Source organism: Magallana gigas, chromosome 10 (assembly GCF_963853765.1).
Source record: "Magallana gigas chromosome 10, xbMagGiga1.1, whole genome shotgun sequence".
NCBI classification, from domain to species: Eukaryota; Metazoa; Mollusca; class Bivalvia; order Ostreida; family Ostreidae; genus Magallana; species Magallana gigas.
In genome coordinates, this window is record NC_088862.1 from 373,589 (window position 1) to 396,877 (window position 23,289).

The window sequence follows — 23,289 nt, forward strand, 5'->3', positions numbered from 1 at the left end:
TCAATAGTGGTTTTATATCAATAGTGGTTGCAAGGTGATTTCACTTATGAAATACATTCCCAGCCACTATTGAAATAATTTATTTCAATAGTGGTTTTATTTCAATAGTGGTTACAACAGGTTGCAACATATGGGCTTAATAATGGCTGATGCAATGCAAAATCCCCGTGTACTTTCTATTTTGGAATGTGTATTAAAACCTGACGCGGTCTAATTTGCGTAAAAAGTTTTTTTTTCTTCAGTGTTTTCAGGAATTGGGAGGTGGTATTTTGTTTCGCGGGTGGGGGAATCCAAAGTCTTTTTATTTGTTTATTGTTTATGCTATAGTATAACGTTGCATACATAACGTCACGATATTGACGTCATAATGTTCTTGTTTTTTTTTTGGGGGGGGGGTAGCTTTGCTTTACTTTTTTTTTCAGGGGAAATACATGCAACCACTCCACTTTTAGACCCTCGCATGAAATGTATTACATGAGGAATTCTTTTAAGAGTAAAATGGAAATTAAATGTTAAAACAGTTGTGACCTGCTGCATGTAAATGTAGGTGTCTTTACGTTTGGGTTAATGATCCAAATATAGAATAGACAGAAAACAACGACGGGAGTCCCAGGCCGCCAATGTACTTCTTTAGAATACACATACTATCATAAGAATCGTCACGTGTCATTGTTGGTTGAACTTTATAACCCGTACATTTAATTATTGAGTCACAGTGTAGAGGACTTTTAACATCAATGTGTGTAATGAGTAGAATTAAACAAATCTAAATCTACGATCTCTCCGACAATGACAATTAACAATTGCTGGCCGACACGAACGATTGTGCGATAGTAACAAAGGGTGTCCTTGTAACAAGCTGTTTTATTGAACTGAGTTTGCGATATTGTGACGAGGAGCTTGGGTTTTAAACCAGTTGATAAAAGATTATATTACACTTGAGATATTTCTATGTTTAAAAAACACACGCCATTGACTTTATCTCATTAGTTGTCGCAACAATTTAAAGTATTCAACGTGCTTTGTTTTTAATATAATTAATTGACATTTAACAATTATAACTTCAATGCATCGTTATTTGTTCTTTGCCCAAACGAGTGCAGCGAAGATGAGCGTGGATTTAGTATTTCTTATATTATTACTGGCCAATAGAGACTGTACATTACCAGTCAATAGGGAGTGTACATTACCGGCCAAAAGGGACTGTACATAATCAGTCAAAAAAGATTATACATTACCAGCCAATAGAGACTATATATTACCGGCCAGTAGAGACTGTACATTAACGGCCAATAAGGGCTGTATATTATCGGCCAATAGGGACTTTACGTTACCAGTTAATAGGGAATGTACATTACCGGCCACTAGGTAATGTATATTACCGACCAATAGGGGCTATACATTACCGGCAAATAGAGACTGTACATTACCGGCCAATAAGGACTGTATAATTATTATCGGCCAAAAGGGACTGTACATTACCTGCCATTAAGGGCTGTGCATTACCTGCTAATAAGGACTGTATTTTACCGGCCAATTGGGGCTGTACATTACCGGTACTTTTACTTTTTATTTGCTATGCATTTTAATGTAGAGAAAGAGATTAAAAGAAGAAGAAGATAAAATCAGTTGTATAATTGGAAAAAATTTCTCGTACAACACACCAAGAACTAATGTTGTCACAAACAAGACAGTCGGAATTTTCTTTTAAACTTTAATTGATTTCATTATGTTAGATGTAAGATGTTTAATTCCATAGGTAGCATATTTAGATATAGGGAAACACAACTCTTCAGTACGTACCGACTTGTTGTAGACGTAGAGAACATGTTTACATATAGGGACACACTACTCTACATTAAGTATTGAATTGTTGTAGACATTTTTAACTGAGTAGGAAATAAACACTCTCAGTGAATGCCTAGACTATTATCTGTAGTATTATTAAAAAAAATTTCTTCAAAAATTAGAAAAACCGTATATGTCTTACCTTTAAAATAGCATTCTTAAATTAATTCCCATCGCTTGACATCAGGTACTAAAATGTATATAGCTGTCTTAAAGGTATGACTATATAAGGTGTTGTTACTAAGGGAAGCCGAGAACGTAATGTAATTTTCTCCTAAACGCCTCATACATATCTAGCGAGCCGTTTTATTCAGAGCAAACTGTCATCGTTTTGTAGGGATTTAAACAGTCTAAAAGAGTATATAATGAATGGGGATTTAAAGGTATTTCAATAATACACGTACCACGGCCATTGATAGATCGATGCATATATGTGATATGACAACAATCATCCCCCACATACACAGATATATATTTATCAGCAGATGTTCTGCATTGAGATGGGTCCATAGACCTATCGGAAATCAAAAAAAAAATCAAGAATTAAATATCGCAAACAAAAAACAAAACCTAAATATAGGGGGCATGTTTACATATAGCACAACACAACAGTTCTAACTAATTGTTGTAAACTTTGTTTTAATAAATAACTGCTTTTATAATGTAATGTGTTTTATTCCATAGAGTTCAACCTTACATAAAGTGATACACTGCACCACAGAACGTACTGTTGAAGTCAGTTTCAACTGAGAAAGTCAAAATCACTCTCTGTGAATACGAGAAATTGTACACGGCTTACCCTTTTAATAGCATTTCTAAAATCATTTTCATCGCTTGATATCAAGTACTGAAATATACAACTGTCTTAAAAGTATGACACATTACGTGTTGTTACTAGGTGGAGCCGAGAACATAATTTTCTTCTATTTGCCTCACACAAATCTTGCAAGTCATTTTATTCAGAGCGAACGGTTATTGTTTTGTATAAGTTTTAAACCCTTTAAAAGAGTATATGATGAATGAGATTTAAAGGTATTTTAACAATACACGTACCACGGGCATTGATAGATTGATGCTGATATGTAATATGCAGTAAGTATCCCATACACAATTTTTTTTAGTCAGAAAAATGGATCATCAGACTTATCGTGAATATAAGATCAAGCTTTGAATGACGCCAACAAAAATCAAATTCAACACAGTTAACGTCCGTGACATCGATGTCAATGGCTTTAACTCTGTGTGTAATATACAGTGTTGTAACTACAACTAAACAGAGGAGAACTTAGGGTTAAGGAAACGTCTTTTCTGAAATAGTAAATGATTGTGTTTTAACATTAACGTCATTGTTTTTGATGGATCTTTTTTCATACTTAACGGCTTAGAGGACGTCTGTAGATAATGACACATTTTGTTTTAAATTCTTTGCAAACTATTAAAATATTATTCCCATTTAATATGTTTCTAAAGAAGATGGTAAAAACCATGTTTAACGTAAGTTTTCTCTACGCAGCAAAAGTCTTGCAAAAGCTTAGAGTGTAGATGAAAATGACCGATTATGGAAACAAAATTCTAACAAATATTCAAAACAATGTGAAAAAATACGTAAAAAGCATTGTATTTTCTTTTTTTTCCAACAGTTTATCAAAGACAATAATCAGAAGCAACTGTGCTGAGAAAAGGAAGCCCTGTTTTAAGTTACCAAAAATTTCATTGTGTCCTGCCAAACAAGAGGATGTTCACCAATATGTTAAAGAATTTACTTCAATAGAGTGTAGTTTTTTTTTTTTCGAGTCACGTAACGAGTCACTCACCGTGTAATAAACAAACATGTATTGGAGACAATTTTTTATGTAAATGCGAAAACCTAAGATATAATCCAAATATCAAAACAATCTTAGATCTGTCATTTTAAACCTAAGTATGCACTCATTTTTTTTTTCAGAAACATATTAAAATTAGATAAGGTCTTGAACACTAAAAGAATTATCGCTTCAAAAAACAGTTTATCAAAGGCATATGTGCTGAGAAAATGAAGCGCTGTTTTTAGTACACCAAACAATTTCATTGTGTCTCGCCAAACAAGAGGATTTTTACAAAGGCTGATGTTTTATCTTATGACTGACAATTATATAAGACTTTCAAAGTTCAGGTAACATTTAAATCAACATGATGAATAACTTAAGACATTACATACATGTACTCTGATTTTTACCACAGATAAAGTGTAGTTTATCTCAAGTAGTCGACTAATTGGATTTTAGTCAATGATTGGTGAATAGCTTTGTGCTATGTATTTGATAAGTTTCCCTTGGAATCAGATTCAGGTTGAAATTAAGATGGCATTGTGCATTGCTTCAGCAAAGTTTGAAAATATGTGATAAACTTTTTGACTTACCGGAATGACAGTGCAAATATGTGATAAACTTTTTGACTTACCACAATGACAGTGCAAATATGTGATAAACTATTTGACTTACAACAATGACAGTGCAAATATGTGATAACGTATGTGACTTACCACAATGACAGTGCAAAAATGAGATAAACTTTTTGACTTACCACAATGACGGTGCATTTCAATTTAAAATCACGTACGTCTGGATGTTTAGTTCACTTTTTGATATAAAATGATTACAATAGAACAAAACATTAACACAATACGTATACACACATATAGTCTGTTACAAGATATTTGCGTAGCACATTTGGGCGATTTTTATATAAAGAATACACATATGTGTAAAATAAGTGCAATTGAAATTTATGTAAAGAAGATAACTTCATTCACTCATTATCATTTTTTTTTCACTAGGAAAATTTCACAGTAACCAAGAATGATTTCTTACGGAGGTTTATAATGGGGAATATTGACGTCTAGTCTGCATTTGCAAGTCACTCGGATTACCTCGCACATATTTCCAACGTTATCATTCGTATCTTTTGCAATACATTTTCCCCTTAGACATCATATTTTTAACCATGTTGTAAAATCTGATAGGCTAGAGGAAGCGTTTGAAAGGAACAACTTTTGAATTTTTTACTTTTTTTACTAAATTATTACATCTGCAAACATGGTTACACCAACAGCTCTTTGATGAATTTGTTCCTCCATTTTTGTATTACGTCGGTTTCCGAATCACCGGTCATGTGACAGGTACATTATTAACCACTGAGTTAAAGTTAAAGTGGTGGATACTTTTACCTACCAATGTTTAAGTGGTGAATACTTTAACCTACCAGTGTTTGAGTGGTGAATACTTTAACCTACCAGTGTTTGAGTTGTGAGTACTTTAACCTACCAGTGTTTGAGTGGTGGATACTTTAACCTACCAATGTTTAAGTGGTGAATATTTTAACCTATCAGTGTTTGAGTAGTGAATGCTTTAACCTACCAATGTTTGAGTGGTGAATACTTTTACCTATCAGTGTTTAAGTGGTGAATATTTTAACCTACCAATATTTAAGTGAAGAATACTTTAACCTACCAGTGTTTGAGTTGTGAGTACTTTAACCTACCAGTGTTTGAGTGGTGGATACTTTAACCTACCAATGTTTAAGTGGTGAATATTTTAACCTATCAGTGTTTGAGTGGTGAATGCTTTAACCTACCAATGTTTGAGTGGTGAATACTTTAACCTATCAGTGTTTGAATGGTAAATACTTTTACCTACCAGTGAGTGGAATACATTGTTTTAGCGGGTAAAACTTTAACATATCAGGGAGTGGAATACATTGTTTTAGCGGTAAAAACTTTAACCTATCAGGGAGTGGAATACAGTGTTTAAGTGGTGAAAACTATAACCTACCAGTGAGTGGAGTACATTGTTTTAGCGGTGAAAACTTTAACCTATCAGGGAGTGGAATACATTGTTTTAGCGGTAAAAACTTTAACCTATCAGGGAGTGGAACACATTGTTTTAGCGGTGAAAACTTTAACCTACCAGTAAGTGGAATACAGTGTTTAAGTGGTGAAAACTATAACCTACCAGTGAGTGGAATACATTGTTTTAGCGGTGAAAACTTTAACCTATCAGGGAGTGGAATACATTGTTTTAGCGGTGAAAACTTTAACCTATCAGGGAGTGGAATACATTGTTTTAGCCGTGAAAACTTTAACCTACAAGGGAGTGGAATACTAACACTTAGGAACCTTGTTCATCTTTCTGTGTAATGTGGGACATATTGCGTGTCCAGTGTATGATAATGAAGCATTACACTGTATTAAGACAATCAAAAAGGGAATCGAGACATTTCATTTATTAATGATCATTCAGAAATAATTCAAATCATTCTTAAAAGCAATGTCAACTTTCCAATACATTTGTACTTACCAGCTGCAACAGATGGTTTTACACAAAGGTAATGAACCGGTACATGGTGAGTATGGATTGCATAACAAGCTGGTATCATGACAAAGAGACCAGTCGAATAATGTTTGACTCCAATGAAACCAAATAGTTGTTTACTCTTTATCATTTACTGTTAAAAAGTGTGGATTAAAATTTCAACCACAAAACAAATCTCATTGACAAGTAAATACGCATTAGCATTACTTCATTCAGGAGTAAAATATTTAACAACATAGGATGACCAACAGTGGATCAAGTTTATGTTTGTTTTTGTTTTTTGGGGTTTTTTTTCTTCTTGTAAATTGATTGAAAAAATGACAATAACAAACTGTCAACCATCTCAAAAAATACAAATTCAAAGCAGAGCAACCAGGCCCTTCAAAAAGATAGAGGTAGGATCAGGTGCCTAGAAGGAGTGAGCATCCTCTGCTGACCGGTCACACACGTCGTGTGCTCTCTGTCGTAATCTGCACCTTCTCAATGTATTCAATCAAAGTTGATAACATCTTACAACTTAGACAATCAAAGTACTGAAGAACTGACGGGAGTTGATTTTGTCGATGTTTTTTCCTTTTAAAATCAATGATACATGTAAACTATGTTATTTTGCATGACAAGTACACGTAGTTTCTAATTTGAATTACGCACATTTTTATAATACGGTATGAATTTTTGGACTTTTTCGACAAGAATGTCGCGAAACCCCCATATGAATCATGTTAAATAATATTTAAAGATAAAAAAAATTCAATCAAACTATGTATCAGTAATAGAAATATTTCTCGAAAATTGTATGGATCCAAGCAATATTGAACTGTCTCGTTTGAAACCAAACGCTCGGCTGACACCGTAAATCTCCGACAAGGATTTACGGTAACAGTCGAGAGTCGAGTTGATCTGTGACGAGACTATATTGAACTCTGGCGTAGGAATACATACGACTACAAAAAATATTTAAATTATTCGTACCATTTAAAACCTGACTATTTTCAAGGTACATTGTATTTATAAATAAGTTTCCTTGAAAAACAATGCTTTAGCATACATTACATCAAATTTATCAGTTATTTTTAAGAACTAAGTCTTGTCAGCAGCAATGATTTGTGCTGAGGTCCAAACACTGTTTCACTTTCGGTTTGTCTGAGTAACTGCATAGGAGAGTTGATTAAAATCAACTCCCAAAAATGGCGGTCAAACTGAATGTGGTAATCCTTATTTGGTTAAATGATATGAATTATAATTTTCTAAACCAAAAATCATGTTTGAAATTGAAAATTGAATATTTTTCTGTATGTTATCACTGTAGAAGACTTGTATTAAAATTAGAGTAAAGCCATTCCTGTTCTTAAAATTTTGAAATATAACATTATTTTTTAAATGTTTAACTCACTTTTATTGTTGTTTTATAGTTTTTATTTCGTTTTTATTTCATAAAGCAACCTTGACATGATGTACATAACTTTTTCTCAGTTTTACCCCTCATGAAAGTTTGAAATAATATAACGACATGCCACACTCTAGCTTGTGCTCTCGTAAAAACATTATATGACCATTGTCTTAATTTGTACTGATTCATAATCATCTTAAATATTATATTTAGATTAAAAAAATGTTGGCAGATTTTATCAAAAATTATTTTTTTCATACAAAAGAACACCTTCCCCATTATGATCGATTGAAAGAGCGAAGCAATACAAATATACTTTGAAATGGTTCCTCCTAAAGATCAAACTCAATTTTTGTGTTATTGGTTTTTTTTTATCATTTTGATTTTTTTAATAACTCCAACTCATATAAAATTTTCATATTAATCACTATTAAGAGGTGAATTTGGTCCTCCATCCTTAAGGCATACAATAGTATATTAAATAATTCACAATATATTTGCGTTTATTTCGGTGAATCAGAAGAATTGGTAATCTTTTATAAAATTTGAGAAGCTTCTTCTTATGCTAGCTTTACAGTGCAAGCAGTGCTTGTTAAGTGTTAGTAAATCACGATTCATTTAATTCCATGCGACATACCATCGAACACGATCTAGAAAGGTATTGTATTTTGAAGAAACGATTTCTTCTTGGCAATTCTTGTTTTTCTTACAAAAATGAATATAGAATAAAAGGTGTTAACGTTTGTGGAATATCAAATCAAAAACTGTAAAACTTAAAAACCATCAATGATTTATTCCACATTAAAAATACAATAGACAATTGGACTCAGAAAATGACCACACAGAGGACATGAAAAGAACAAGTGTTTCATAAATTTAAAGAACTGAACATTCATTTAAAACAGCATTTCATTAAGCAATGATTTTGTATAACAATACACGCATCCATGTTTTTTACGGTTTGATTTTAATAAGAAACTAATTTTCATTTACAATGATAATGATGGACAAGGGAAACTTGTCTTTTTGCCTGCGTGAACACAAATGATGAACGCGTATGATAGAGTAGGCGGACAGGAGGGGATATATCATCATAAAAACTGTGTTTTATTCTGGTCATGAAAGCAACCGTTAAAAATAGTTGACTAAATAAACATAATTAATCAATCTCATTAGTCAAAGAATTCATAAGCTTACATCACATAATCTTGGAGTTTGCAAAAATAAAGAAAAATCCTTTTATTTACTAATAGTAGCTACGATTACGTTATTACATACAATTAATGATCTACAGTTATAACATACATGACTGTGTAATTAATATTCTACAGATTTTTCGTAAGTGTAATACTTTGTACAACATGTAGTAGCTATAACCTCTTTACCACATATAATAATAACCTACACATTTGTCGTAAATGTAAACGTTACGACATACAATTAATATTCTACAGATTTGTCGTAAATGTAATAATTTGAAAGCAACTTATCCGAAAATGTCAAACACAAAGTTCCTGGTTAAAATTCCAATCTTAACGTACATATTTTCAAAACTTTGTTAAAATGTTTACTTCGTTGTACAAAGAAATTAATATTTCTGTTGTTATCTTAAAAATCTATTTAAGAGTTCTCGATAAAAAGTTAAAATAATTTTTGATCATATTACATTTGGCACGATGTGACGTAAAGGTGTCACGTGACGTTTGAATCATACATTGCCTATTTCGACATTTCTTGTATATCTGTGATCACGTGGTCTGTCTTTTCTCTCGCGGGAATTATTTTTACCAGTGATGTAATAGGGTCCAGGGTTCTTCACGGGTCCTTTCTTTTCATCATTCTGTAAATCAGATATTTAGTTATGATATTTTGAAAGATGGAATTATGTTAAACCACTTATTAAGTTTCTCGGCTTTTAATCGATTTGTTTGTACTTTGACCATTCTCAATATACACAACTCCAAATAACTACACGATCTTTAGCGGGTTGTTTTACTGATTTACACTTTAACAGATCATATATATCATGCAGCTAGTGTATCAGTTTAAAAGAATAATGTTCTCTGTACATGTATATAATAATTATTTATTTCATTTTTAAAAGTACACGTGTCCTTATTTGTTTACTGTACAACTTACCCTTCATCGATAGAGCACTCCTCTGTTTTACTCGTTTATATCGTTATATAGTTACGCGTCTGATTTCTAATGTATAACTATGCAACCGACTATTTATAGAACATTCCTTTTTTCTGGATATGTTAATCACGCACCTGTTTTCTGATCTTTTTGTGTTTGGGGTTTTCACTAGGACTGTTTACAGAGCAGACTTTGATGAAGACCCCCATTACAACCTCCGCCCCCACGGCTATAAGCATGACGCCCCACCAATGTACCTGTAAATAAAGCATACTGATACATGATAATTAACATTGCATCAAACCCATGTACCTGTAAACAAAGCATACTTATACATGATAATCAACATTGCATCAAACCCATGTACCTGTAAAAGAGCATACTTATACATGATAATCAATATTGCATCAAACCTATGTACCTGGAAACAAAGCATACTTATACATGATAATCAACATCACATCCAACCAATGTACCTGTATAAATGGGAACTGGAATCCTGTTATATATCCAGTTGTATACGGCACTCTCTGGGACAAGATTCTAAATGGTACACATTTGTCATTGCACGGTTGTGTAGTATTTCGAATTCTGTAATTATTACCAATGTGCTCATCGTCAAACTGTAATACAATGTATTCTGGAAATCCGTATGGCATACTTCCATTAACAATATCTATTACTGTTCCAAGTGTTCCATTTACTATGCCATCGGTTGGGTCTATGTTCACTATCAACATAACTCTAGCACCCGTGCCAGTTTCAGTTCAGATTGTAAGCAGCTATCTAAGTTCTCAAAGGGTGTATGTCTTTGAAACATTTTACAACTTGGTGAATGTAATATGTCAACTGCTGTCATGATGATTATTGGTTTTCCAAGTTGCTGTAGGTTGGAAAGGTTATGATGACGAACGTGTTCATTAATAGAGAAGATATGAAGTGCATCACTTGGACAATTTGAAGTTTCCTTACGACTTCTCAAGAGATCTTCCACATCTTGATTCATGGGATCATCACGATCCTTTGTTCGAATTATGTTTAAAGCTTCTGCAAAAAGTAAATCCTCTTTCTGTCTCATTATCTTTTGAAATTTATGCACTTTAAACAAAGTCCACATATCTTGTGGAAGAGCTCCAGCGTCAACGCAAAGAATACTTTTGCCAAACACGGGTGGTATCTGGTAGAAATCTCCAACACATAGAACAGATATGCCTCAAAATGGTTTTGAATTCTGCTGCAGGGATTTGATTTGGTTTAGTCTTCCTGATATATATGACAAAACTTTTTTGCTGAGCATTGATATTTCATCAATAATAAAAAGCTGAATGTTATAAAGCCTGGCTCGTAGAGTATTTAAATCATTTTCACCAAGAGGTTGATTCTGTGTTTTCATGTTCTTCTTCAATGCAAAGGCTGAATGAATAGTCTGACCATTGATGTTCAAAGCTGCTTTTCGAGTGTAAGCAACTTTAAGAATAATGACATCATCTGGTGTTTCACGTATCTAGTGACATAATTTGTTTGTCATGTGGTAAATGCAGTGAATGAGCAAAGACTTTCCAGCTCCCGCTCCCCCTGTCAGAAATATTTGAAAATTGTCCTGAGAGTTTGAGTGTAACACCAGCAAGCACCACTCTTTTATAAAATTGAGCAGTTCCATTTGTTCTTTATTCAGCAATCTGTACATCTGCAAAAGCTTTCATCAGTTATGGTATTGGGATTTGGCTCCGTGTACACATTTTGTGAGTATGAATTCTTGTTTGTCTGTGGTGTAGATTTCATTTCAGGAATGTCTACTGCTGAAATAAACTCTTCATCATCGAGCAATTCCTTTTCTTCTTCATTTTCGATTGTTTTTTCTGTTCTGAGTTAGGTGCCACTTGAGCCCATGCTTCTTCCATTTGAGGCATGTCTTTCATTAGGAACCAAGTCTCATCAAGCTGATCAGTTAGTTTTTGGAATTGTTTCATATTTTCATTAACAATATTACAAACTAACGTCAATCCTAATTTTCCTGTTTCATAGTACTGTTGGAAGGAATTATACTCAGACGGGTCTAGTATAAACTGTATATCAATGTTACCATTCCATGCATGTAGAAGAGCAGGATTATAACGATTCACCCAACAGTCTTCGGCTTCTCTTCTGTGAACCACTGTAGGTCTTTGTGACAATACATTTAGTGCCTCTTGTAGGATCTCTTGGTTAATGTTACCATGGCTCAAAATGTCTGCTGTGCACAAGTCCGACTCAGCGGTAAGTAGATCCCAAAAAATTTCAGAATATCTTTAGCAGCGTTTTTTTTTTTTTTTTACATTTTGTTTAAATTATTTGATTGTTTTGGTTCTATGTCTTTATCTTTGGGTGGACTGGCAATAAATGTTTGCAAGGAGCATGAGCGAGGGAAATTAAAACGACAATCTTTTCCTCCTTTGTTGCATGTTTTTGTGTGTGCTTTACTGTGTAGTTGTACTGAGGAAACTTTATCAAATAGTTCTTTATTTTCTTCTTCATTTGGTATTTGACAAGAAATGTACTTGTCGATAAAAGCTGTGACTTCACTTTCAGGGGATTTCTGCCATTCAGGGGCATTTTCAATCCAAACTAGTCCATGATAATGTGGCCAACCTCTCGCTTGAAACTCAATTCTTCCAAAAATGTCGGTTACCTTATCCATAGGATTGGATTGACTCATAATGAAGTCTTTTATCAAACATTCGTGTAGCAGTTACAATGTTGCTATTCAATATGCTGTAGTACTGCTGCCAATCAGGGTCTTTAGGAACTTAAATGCCTTGCTGGAGACAAATTGCTTCCATAATTTCTGTCCATCTTCTTTCTGCTGCAGAAAACGAATATGAGGTAGTGGATTTTAATTGGTCAAATCTTTGGACGTGCAAAGCACGCGATTCATAACGGCATACATGTATGGAATTGATTTTCATCCGTTATTTTCATATGGTAAATGTCTTCTTAATGATATGAAAACTAGACAAGATTTATTAATAACATCTACATCCGCATTTTGTATATAAACGTTATATATTAGGTGCAATTTTTTTTTTCATTTTTTCGGGAAATGTTAACACATGACACCATTTTATACGGCATGCTTGTGTGTTCATCTGTGACACTTGTTGATGTAAATTTCAAGTATATATTTAATAGACCTTATAGTTTTACTACATGCCCTTGTAATAGAAATAACGAGCACATTTTCATATTTTCTATGTATTTTCTTTAATCATTGGAAGTCTTTATCGGATGAAGTCCAAACGAACGCCGACTTGGAGAGGGGTTTGATCGCCGCTTTGTCACTGGATGAAATATATGGTTTACCTTAAGTAACCTTAAGTTTCCGACTGGTTTCAGCAAGGAAACTTCAAGTTTCATTAAGTTTCCACAGTGCTGAAACTTAGGCTGTCCATGAATCCAAATGGTTTCCGCAACGGAAACTTACTGAAACTTGAAGTTTCTGCATAGTTTCAATATCCATATACGTTTGGGATACATATTGTTTACAAATGGTTTCCTCGACGGAAACTTACTGAAACTTGAAGTTTCTGCATAGTTTCAACCTCCATATACAATTGGGAAACATATTGTTTACAAAGGGTTTCCGCGACTGAAACTTACTGAAACTTGGTATATTTTTGCTTTCACAAAATCTGAGCAAGGTTCCTACTTTATAAGTAAAAACAAAACAATTTCAAACAGTTCCAAATTTATTTTGTTGCAAAATCTGAAATTGTTTCCAATAATAAATAAAACACAGCCAAGATACAATAATGGATTAACATCCATATGGCAATTCCCTTATTAGGGACTTTAATTTAAAAAATGATAAAATTGCACACACAAAAAAACTCCCATAGAAATCTTTACATTTGTATTTTTTTGTTATCTCGATAAATGCCTATCAAATCTCCCTTTAAAAATGCAACAAAGATCTTACTTTTTTAAAAATATGAATGCAATTTACAAAATAACTGCATGTACATAAATAAATAAAGAAAACGTCACTGTTACATGAACATGATACACTTGTCTCAATTTGTTTTGAACTACAATGAATATGTACACCATAAAATATTTTTGAAAATTCTAAAGTATCCATCTTTAGTATAAAAAAAAATACACTACAAGATAGTAGTTGACTATAGATGTATGACCCAGATTTGATTTGAATATGTATGTCAATAAATTCCAAAATGAGGTCAATGTGACCCACTTACAAGTTGGGATAAACATTTTCTTTGTTAGTAATATAATCTAATGTTTTACAATAGAACAGGATTTGATATCATTTATTTGATAATCCATTGAGTCCAAAGTGAACTTCTCATTTCCACCCATGATGTACCAACTGATTAGATTTTAATATCATAAGCCTGTCAGTATTTAATAGATGACCCATAGGGAGATATGAAAAGCTTGTTGGCCAATAAAAAGCTAACAATGGAGCAGTCTGTCAAATCATGTGCAAAAATATGATGTACACATTTACGGTAATTAATTATGCTGATTGCAAAACACTTCATTCCTGATGAATATTCTTCTCTACACACGGTTTACCTTCCTACATTTCACTACTTTACCTACATTAATATTTTTAAATCCAAGACATGAAGTAAAATATACATTGTTTATATATAACAAGTATTACTACATGGACATGTACTTGCTTTTTGTAGCCTGAATGTATAAAATACAAAGTATCACACAGATCATTCACCTTACAATTCTCATCAATACCAGCATTTTACTTAATATGATATAAAAGCTAATTCCAATTATATATTAGTTACATAACACAGATTAAAATAAAACCCACATGGGAACAACTTTCCATCCAAGTAATTTTGTTATATATAAATTGTAATACATGGGGTATATGTTGTCTTTATATATTTTCATATACGACATAATTGAATATTGTTTGGTGTATTATATCATTTATATGACCCATGCATTCATCTCCTAATGCAATGTTTTTACATTTAAGATTGGTTTCTTAATTTTTCATATATTGCTCCAAATAAAAACTAAGTTATCAATAAATGTTTAAACAAAGAAAATGGAAAAAAAAGTAGTTAGCACTTATCAACTTGGAGGTGTGAGGAAATATGTTACATGGAGTCTAATATTTTATGCAATATTTGCAAATATAACAAATTATTTAAGAAAATGAAAGTTAATATCTGCAAGGTCTAATCAATCATTTAATAAGTCAAAACCATGTGATTTTCTAAGATTCTAGCTTACAGACAGACATTGTAATATACTGGTATTTGATCATATAAAAAAAGTATTTTTATAGTTTATAGGTTTTTTGAAATGAGAATACTTTACAGTTAAAAAGTCTTGTTCTGCAGAGGTTTAGTCGGGTCGTAGAGATGTGTCCATTCGAATCAATAAGGAGTGTCCTTGGCTGTTGTTGATGTAAACCGAGTCGTAGTTTATGGAAATAGGCCTTTTTGGGGGACTTTCGAGCATTGTCCAGACCGGTGAAGCACTCATATGATCACATCATGGCTAAAGCAGACTTATTAGTTCTGGACAGTGGTAGCATTAAAATTCTTCTTCTTGCGATGAACTTGTTCCTTTCACTGGGCTGTACTTTATGTCTGTTCTATTTATCTTAAACATGAATAATAAAGTTGCATTTAGATTTTTAAGCAATAAACAATAAACATTCTCCCTAACATGTAATAAAAGCATTCTGAATAAAATTCTGAATACAGAAGCTACTATGCAGTTGCCAGTTGCTGTTTAAACTATGTCATATAATGACTACAGTAGTATCTGGTCTAAAATGCTTCATTTTATGTTTGAAGCTATGTTATTTTCATTTTGATTCAATTATTGTTTGTTGAACAATGGAAAAACTTATCAACAATAAGTGTGTTTCACCCCCCCCCTCCCCATCAACCTCCTTTTCAAGAACTTAGACCTGGATTTCCCAAAAATTACTACAGTAAATTATAAACATCCAACACATGTATAAGTTAATGGTGAAAATAATCAATTTCAAAGCAATACCTTGCGTTCACATCGTCCAGCTGGTCAAAACATTCACCCGAATCACCGAACAGAGGATGCAACTAATCACCGGAAACATTGACTTTGTATGCTGTCAATGCTGAAAAAGAAAAACGTGAAAGATTTCATTTTCCGGATTTAATTAATAATTTTTTTTCGTTACATTTAGAGTTTGTAAATTGTATAATGTGCTAAAGATTCATTGTTCGTCTTGTTTACCAACCAAGCATTCATATATTAGGGACGTTTATATAATTATATATGTGTATACCCTGGATAATCTTGATTATCATGCATATAAAGTTGGTTAATGGTTAACTTGGTCAAAACTTATATTTAAAAGAGATACGGTAATAAAAATCAAAACGCCGAACCAAGTTTGAAAAAACTAGAGGTACTGTGAGCAAGCTCACAATTGATATCCCCCGCTAAGAAAAAAATCATAACGCGTGTATTTTTGCTATTATAGAAAATATTGGATGAATCTTTTTCACTGTCTATTTTCTATAAATTACAATTTATTTTTGAAAACTGTTAATTTTTAGCTTCTAATATTTCCATTAATACAAGACATGACACAGACAGAATTTAGCTTTTTTGAAACAATGACCTTGAACTTTCTCAATTGACCTTGGGTTAAGGTCATGATACACCCTTAGGTCATAAGCAATCTTTGTGTGAAGTAAGAACTTCCAATGTTTCCCAATAATAAAAGATATGAACCGGACACGAATTTTGCATTTTTTCTGCCAGTGACCGTGACCTTGCCCAAATGACCTTGAGTCAAGGTCATGACACACCCTTAGGTCATAAGCAATCTTTGTGTGAAGTAAGAACTTCCAATGTTTCCCCATAAGAAAGATATGGACCGGACACGAATTTTGCACTTTTTCTGCCAGTGACCTTGACCTTGCCCGAATGACCTTGGGTCAAGGTCATGACACACCCTTAGGTCATAAGCAATCTTTGTGTGAAGTAAGAACTTCCAATGTTTCTCCATAAGAAAGATATGGACCGGACACGAATTTTGCACTTTTTCTGCCAGTGACCTTGACCTTGCCCGAATTACCTTGGGTCAAGGTCATGACACACCCTTAGGTCATAAGCAATCTTTGTGTGAAGTAAGAACTTCCAATGTTTCTCCATAAGAAAGATATGGACCGGACACGAATTTTGCACTTTTTCTGCCAGTGACCTTGACCTTGCCCGAATGACCTTGGGTCAAGGTCATGACACACCCTTAGGTCATAAGCAATCTTTGTGTGAAGTAAGAACTTCCAATGTTTCTCCATAAGAAAGATATGGACCGGACACGATTGCACAGACAGACGGACAGACAGACAGACAGACAGACAGACGGACGGACGGACAAGGTGATTCCTATATACCCCCCCCCCCCCCCAAACTTTGTTTGCGGGGGTATAATGACGCCATCTTGATTTGATGGCGCGAGATCTCGTTTACAAATGAGAGATAAATTAGAGCCTTGAAAATGTTATTGGGAGTATCTATATTGTGACTTAAGTAACCTTGACATGAGTTCTTCGTTCCTGCATTATCTCCTTGTTGTAGAGGCTATTAATGCTTCTCAATTCTCCATTTTACAACAGCACCTTTTTGTCCATTTTACCCTTCGCTCGGAATCATAAAGTGCGCCAATACTGACCAATCAGAACCCGCTAAATCTTGGAAAAGTGCATCATGGGATAGTTTAAAATGAATAATGTTTAATCAAAATTATCATTTTTTTTACCGAATAGTATACTTTTTACATGTATATTTATTTTAAATAAGAAGTGTCGGAGTCAGTATTTCCTGGTTAAATACGACAAAGTATTGGCGTGTGTTTGTTACAATTGTATTTGTAACACGTGATTAACCAAAAAAATGGCCGACCGTTTGTTTACAAATGTCTAATGAAATTAAACAAGTTTTAATGAGACATATGTATCAGATTTTGTCTTTAACTATATTTTATTTACATGTACTGATGATTTTGCCAAACTAAATATGATAGAGCCATATATAGTTTACTGACAAGTTAGTCTTGACTTGTCCAATTTTCACCGCGATTCTAAGCACGGTCATATTCTAATTCAAAATATAGAGGTGTGAAAATATTATGTTCATCACAGAGCAGGTTCTGCATGAACACACAGAAATCACAAATATAATGCGATGCCGATCAATTAACGGGGTCCAGTTAACAGCGTTCACCCGTACGGCGAATTTACAACTACGATGAATTGATGGCAATTATTTTACAGTTACACATGTGCACTGATTGGTCATGCGATGAACAGTACGTTAAGAATACTTATGAAATTAAAATACAAACGCGTTAAACAAGCCGGGAAGTAAGACGTACACGTCGGACTGATATATAAACAAAATATAATTTTAATTATTTGGTATACTTTCTACATCAAATGTATACGAATGTATAAAGAAATTTTGAAAATGGGATTAAAATCACGTGCATCACATGGCTAGTGCTGGATTTTAAACTGATTTTGTAATATAACGTATAACTTCAGTAAAATTATAAATAATGCTTATTATATCTTATAACAGAAACATGTGCATGTTTCATAAGCATGTATCAATATCTGTGTTTACAGTACAGAAAGTAAATACAAAGTAAAGAAATGCACGAATCACATAGGCGTCGAACCGGGGGGGGGGGGGGCTTAGTGCAAAGTTAGACTTAACCAATAGGCATATAGCCCCCCACCCCACCCCCACTTTTTCTCGCCGGAAATGTAATTGTTCCTAAATTTACCTTGAAAGATTGAGAAGTTGGAGTAATAGGCATACTAGCCCCCCCCCCCCCCCCCCCCCCCGACATGGATTAGGAATTTCATGATTTGGGGAAAAAAATTGGGAAGGGAAATTTATTTTCGGAAGTATATAGTAAAGGTATACCCCCCCCCCCCCCCCCCACGGATATTAGGATTTTCATGATTTTGGGAATTAGGGTTTTTTAGGGTTTTTCCTCAATATTTCTGAGGATTAGTCTAGCCCCCCCCCCACACTTTCAATTTGCTTCTGACGCCAGTGAATCATGATACAGTCATACATGCAGTAAAGTCTGAAATGCATGTAAATAATTAAACAATTATTATATTAGACTCAAACTCCAAGTGGGTTTTACTTGTTATTATCAACTGTAGATTTTTTTAAAAAAAATTCCTGTGTACATGTGTTGGCGTGGTATTAAAAAAGAAATGAATTAGCTCTAAACTTCAGGTTGAACGAATATTTGGTATGATTTGTAAAAATTTATAATGACTTTACCTTAATTTGTTTGCTTAATTAGTTACTGTACCTCAAGGTTCATTCAAATGATAACTAAATGATTTAAGAAGGAGTTTTACTATGCTGTCTCAGTCCCAGACTGGTGTTGCAGCCAGTAACAAATAACCTCGAAACCATTGTAGTTCATCATAAACTTTTAATAGTAATGGCTTCACAAAAGGTAAATAACTGAAAAATGAATAAACAAACAATAAGTTCCCACTTAACCCGAATTTTCTCTGATAATTTACGATACCCGGCAAATTCCCAACAACACACATTTAAAACAAATCTAAATATTTTCATTGTATAACAATAGAGTCAAACAAACACTTACATCGCTGTGGCACCTCACTGGTGTTCAAAACAAGCAAAAAACACAGCCCTCACTCGCACATGCCATGGCCATGCTGAGTTGCAGAGTCCCTGGCGTAATAAACAAAACCGTCCGGGTTGGAATACGGATTTCCGAAAAAGCGTGACAGCACACTCCCCGCCTGACTAAATTAGTCACTATCCAATTTCGGTGAGTAAAGGAGGACCACCTCAGCAACTGGTCTTAAATATTCAACTTGACGTCCTCGTCGGAAGACTTTTACTCTTATTTTCCGAACCTTTGCATCTTCACTTAAGATTGCCTCTTCTACTAAACCAGTTGGCCAATCGGATCTCTTCATATCTTTTTCTTTTACCAGTACAACATCACCTTTATGAAGATTCTCTTTCTGTGCCTTCCACTTCCTTCTGGCTTGAAGACTCTGTAAAAACTCATCTTTCCATCTCTTCCAAAACCTTTCTGCCAACACTTGCACATGCTTCCAGCCCGCCCTGAACATGTCCCGAACGTCTAGGTTTTGAGGAGGTGGTATATCATCTCCTTCTTTCTGTGTTAATAATACATTCGGAGAAAGAATAGTTGGATTTTCTGGGTCGGAGGATACCGGAACTATTGGGCGAGAGTTGATAATGATGCAAACTTCTGCCATAAAGGTTGTCAATCCTTCATGCGTCAACTCCTTTCCAGAATTTTTAAGTAGCAGAGCGTCAATGATCTTTCTAGCCACACCTATCATGCGCTCCCAGACGCCTCCAAAATGCGATGAATGAGGTGGAAATAAAAATCCATGTGCTACCTTCGCTCAGAAGGAACTTCTGAATAGTGGGATCTTCTACATTCACAGCATCTGTCTTTGTATCTGTTGATCCAACAAAATTGGTTCCTCTGTCAGATCTATACTCCAGTACTTTTCCTCGAATGGAAACGAATCTACGCACGGCGTTTATGAAAGAGGAAGTTGACATCTGTTCCACCACTTCGATATGTACTGCACGGACTGTGAGGCATGTGAACAGGATAGCCCACCTTTTACTGTTCGCATGTCCACCGCGTGTTCTTCTACTGACAACATTCCAATGGCCAAATGTATCGACTCCTACATAGGTAAAAGGTGGTACCAGCTTCAGGCGACAAGCAGGAAGATCAGCCATGATTTGTGTCTGCAGCTTTCCTCTAAGTTTTGCGCAAGTGACACAGTGATGTAAAATAGAGGATACCAATCTGTTGGCACCTATTATCCAGTACCCGGCTGTGCGCAATGCTCCTGCAGTAATGTGTCGACCTTGATGATGTACCTTTTCGTGGTGATGTCTAACCAGCAAGACTGCATTGTGTGAACTCGTAGGAACAATGATTGGATTTTGCATGTTTCTTCCAAACTTTGCTCTCTTCAGCCTTCCTCCTACTCTAAGTACTCCTTCTTCATCAACGTAAGGATTAAGTGATGACAACGTACTGTCATTGGGTATTGCTTTGCCACTTGTCAAACTTCTGATCTCTTTCTCAAAGAAATTCTTCTGGGCTATCTTTAGAATTAGCTGTTCCGTAGCTCTGAATTCCTTCACAGTTGTAGGACTAATATGAAATGTCTTCTTCACTGCCGCTTCTCTTAGCCGAGTCACACCATGCACAAGCCTTTCCCAAGATGAAAACTTGGAGAACCTTTTCTCACAGGTTGAAAAGCTAGGGAAGGAACCAGCTGTTTCTATTATTTTCATCGTCGTAATCATAGGTCTGACTTCCGCGTCTTCGTCTGGATTTACCATTTGATAGCTTTCATTTATATCCTGATCTGGAGAAGAAGCATGAAAGGAAGGTTTCCACCATTTACTATCTGCTAGATTCTTTGCTTGCACTCCTCTTGTTCCCACATCTGCTGGATTTTGCTCCGAGGGAATGTAGTTCCATTGAGCTGGCTGTGAAACACGCAATATCCTTTCTACCCTGTTACTTACATACGTGTAAAACCTTCTTTCGTCCTGTTGCTTAAATATCCTAAGACAACCTTGCTATCAGAGTAGAAGTATGTAGCGTCAACTGGACTGTCTAACTGCCTTGTTACAGCGGTAGCAATTTCAGATGCTAAAACAGCGGAACAAAGTTCTAATCTAGGTACGGTATGCCCATGTCTGGGTGAGAGTTTGGATTTACCAAATACAAAACCAAACTCATATTCGTCATCTGTCCTGAAAACCTTCAGATATGCCACTGCTGCCACGGCTTGCTCTGACGCATCTGAGTATACATGGAGCTCTGTCCTAATGGCCTCATTGAACGGAATAGAAGTGAACATCCTTGGAATCTTGAGTAAGGATAGATCACTTGCACTATTCTTCCATTCTGTCCATCGTCTCTCAATTTCTACAGGTAAGGTTTCATCCCAGTCACAAGACAATTCCATCAGCTCTCTAAAAATCATGCGACCCAGGAGAATAAATGGAGCAACAAACCCAAGAGGGTCAAAAATGCTGTGGAGAGTAGACAAGACACCTCTTTTAGTAAATGGCTTCTCTTCAAAATTCACTTGAAATGCAAATGAATCCGTTTGCAAGCTCCATTGTAGTCCTAAACTTCTTTGAAGTGGAACATCATCCATGACACTTAAGTCCATATTTTCCAGATCTGATGCTCTCTCCTCTGGTGGGAATGCATTGACAACATCCTTGTTGTTGGAAGCGACCTTATGAAGGCGCAAATTTCCACCAGTCAATAGAGCAGCTTGTGTTTTTTTCATTATTTCAACAGCTTTCTCGGGTGTTGTTGTCGAAAGCAGACCATCGTCCACATAAAAGTTCTTGTTAACGAAGTTCACTACCTCCTCACTTGTTGTAGGATTTACACTAACTGCCTTTCTCAGACCATATGTGGCAATTGCTGGAGATGGTGAATTTCCAAAAACATGTTTACACATTCTGTATTCCACAAGTTCTTTGTCTGGGTCATTATCACGATGCCATAAAAACCTCAAGTAATTCCTATCCTCTTCTGCCACAATAAATCCAAAAAACATCTGCTCAATGTCTGCAACTACACCAATCACATCTTTCCGGAAACGAAGTAGCACTCCTACAAGGCTATTCGTTAAGTCAGGTCCACAAAGCAAGACATCATTCAATGAGGTATTCTCAAACTTTGCTGATGAATCAAAGACAACCCTCAACTTTGACGGTTTCTTTGGGTGATACACCCCGAATATCGGCAAATACCAGCATTTTTCATTGGGCTGCAAGGATGGCGCCAATTTTGCATGCTTCTCTAATATTCCTTGCATGTAGATATGAAAGTGTTCTTGTTTGCAAGGATTCTTTGCCAGAGTTTTGTTCAAAATCCTAGCTCGTTTCAATGCCTTTACTCTGTTATCTGGTAACCTATCTCTTGGCGTTCTAAATGGCAGTGGAGAAACCCAGCTTCCTTCCTCATTCCGTTTACAGTGTGTTTCCATAATCTTTAAGAACTCTCTATCCTCTATTGATAAACCCGGTTTATCATCATCAGCTGTGCGTTCGAACAGTAAGGTACCATAATCATTTGGTTTGCTGGAGCCCAGTCCGTAACCTTCACTGTATGTAAAACTGCTTGTGCAAGGAGGCATAAAAGAGGTTCTTCCCGCCTTAACCATGTGTGTCTTCTTAACACAAATATCATCTGGAACATGAACTTTATCTAAACAAGCTTCTCCAATCAGGGCCCAGCCTAACGGAAGCTTCTGAGCATAGGGTGAGCTCTTTCCAACTCTTTGATCTATGACATGATGTGCTTCCACCAGATCACGTCCCAGCAGTAGTAATATAGGTGCATCATTCAAAGGCGGAATCTCGGACGCAATATCTGCTAGGTGAGGGTAGTGAAGCGCAATTTCTGGGGTTCCTATTTCATCTCGATTACAA

The 23,289-nt window shown here is 35.0% G+C and overlaps 2 long non-coding RNA genes across 2 annotated transcripts in view; both read right to left on the reverse strand.

Moving 5' to 3' along the window:
- LOC136272191 (uncharacterized) overlaps positions 1-23,289 on the reverse strand; it is a 128,653-nt gene that overhangs the window by 96,545 nt on the left and 8,819 nt on the right. The gene's annotated exons all lie outside the window — the stretch shown is intronic.
- On the reverse strand, positions 14,822-17,411 carry LOC136272471 (uncharacterized). The gene is made up of 3 exons (XR_010710484.1): positions 17,298-17,411; positions 15,769-15,868; positions 14,822-15,366 (listed from the first exon to the last, which is right to left on the reverse strand). It is a non-coding gene; the product is annotated as an uncharacterized lncRNA (long non-coding RNA).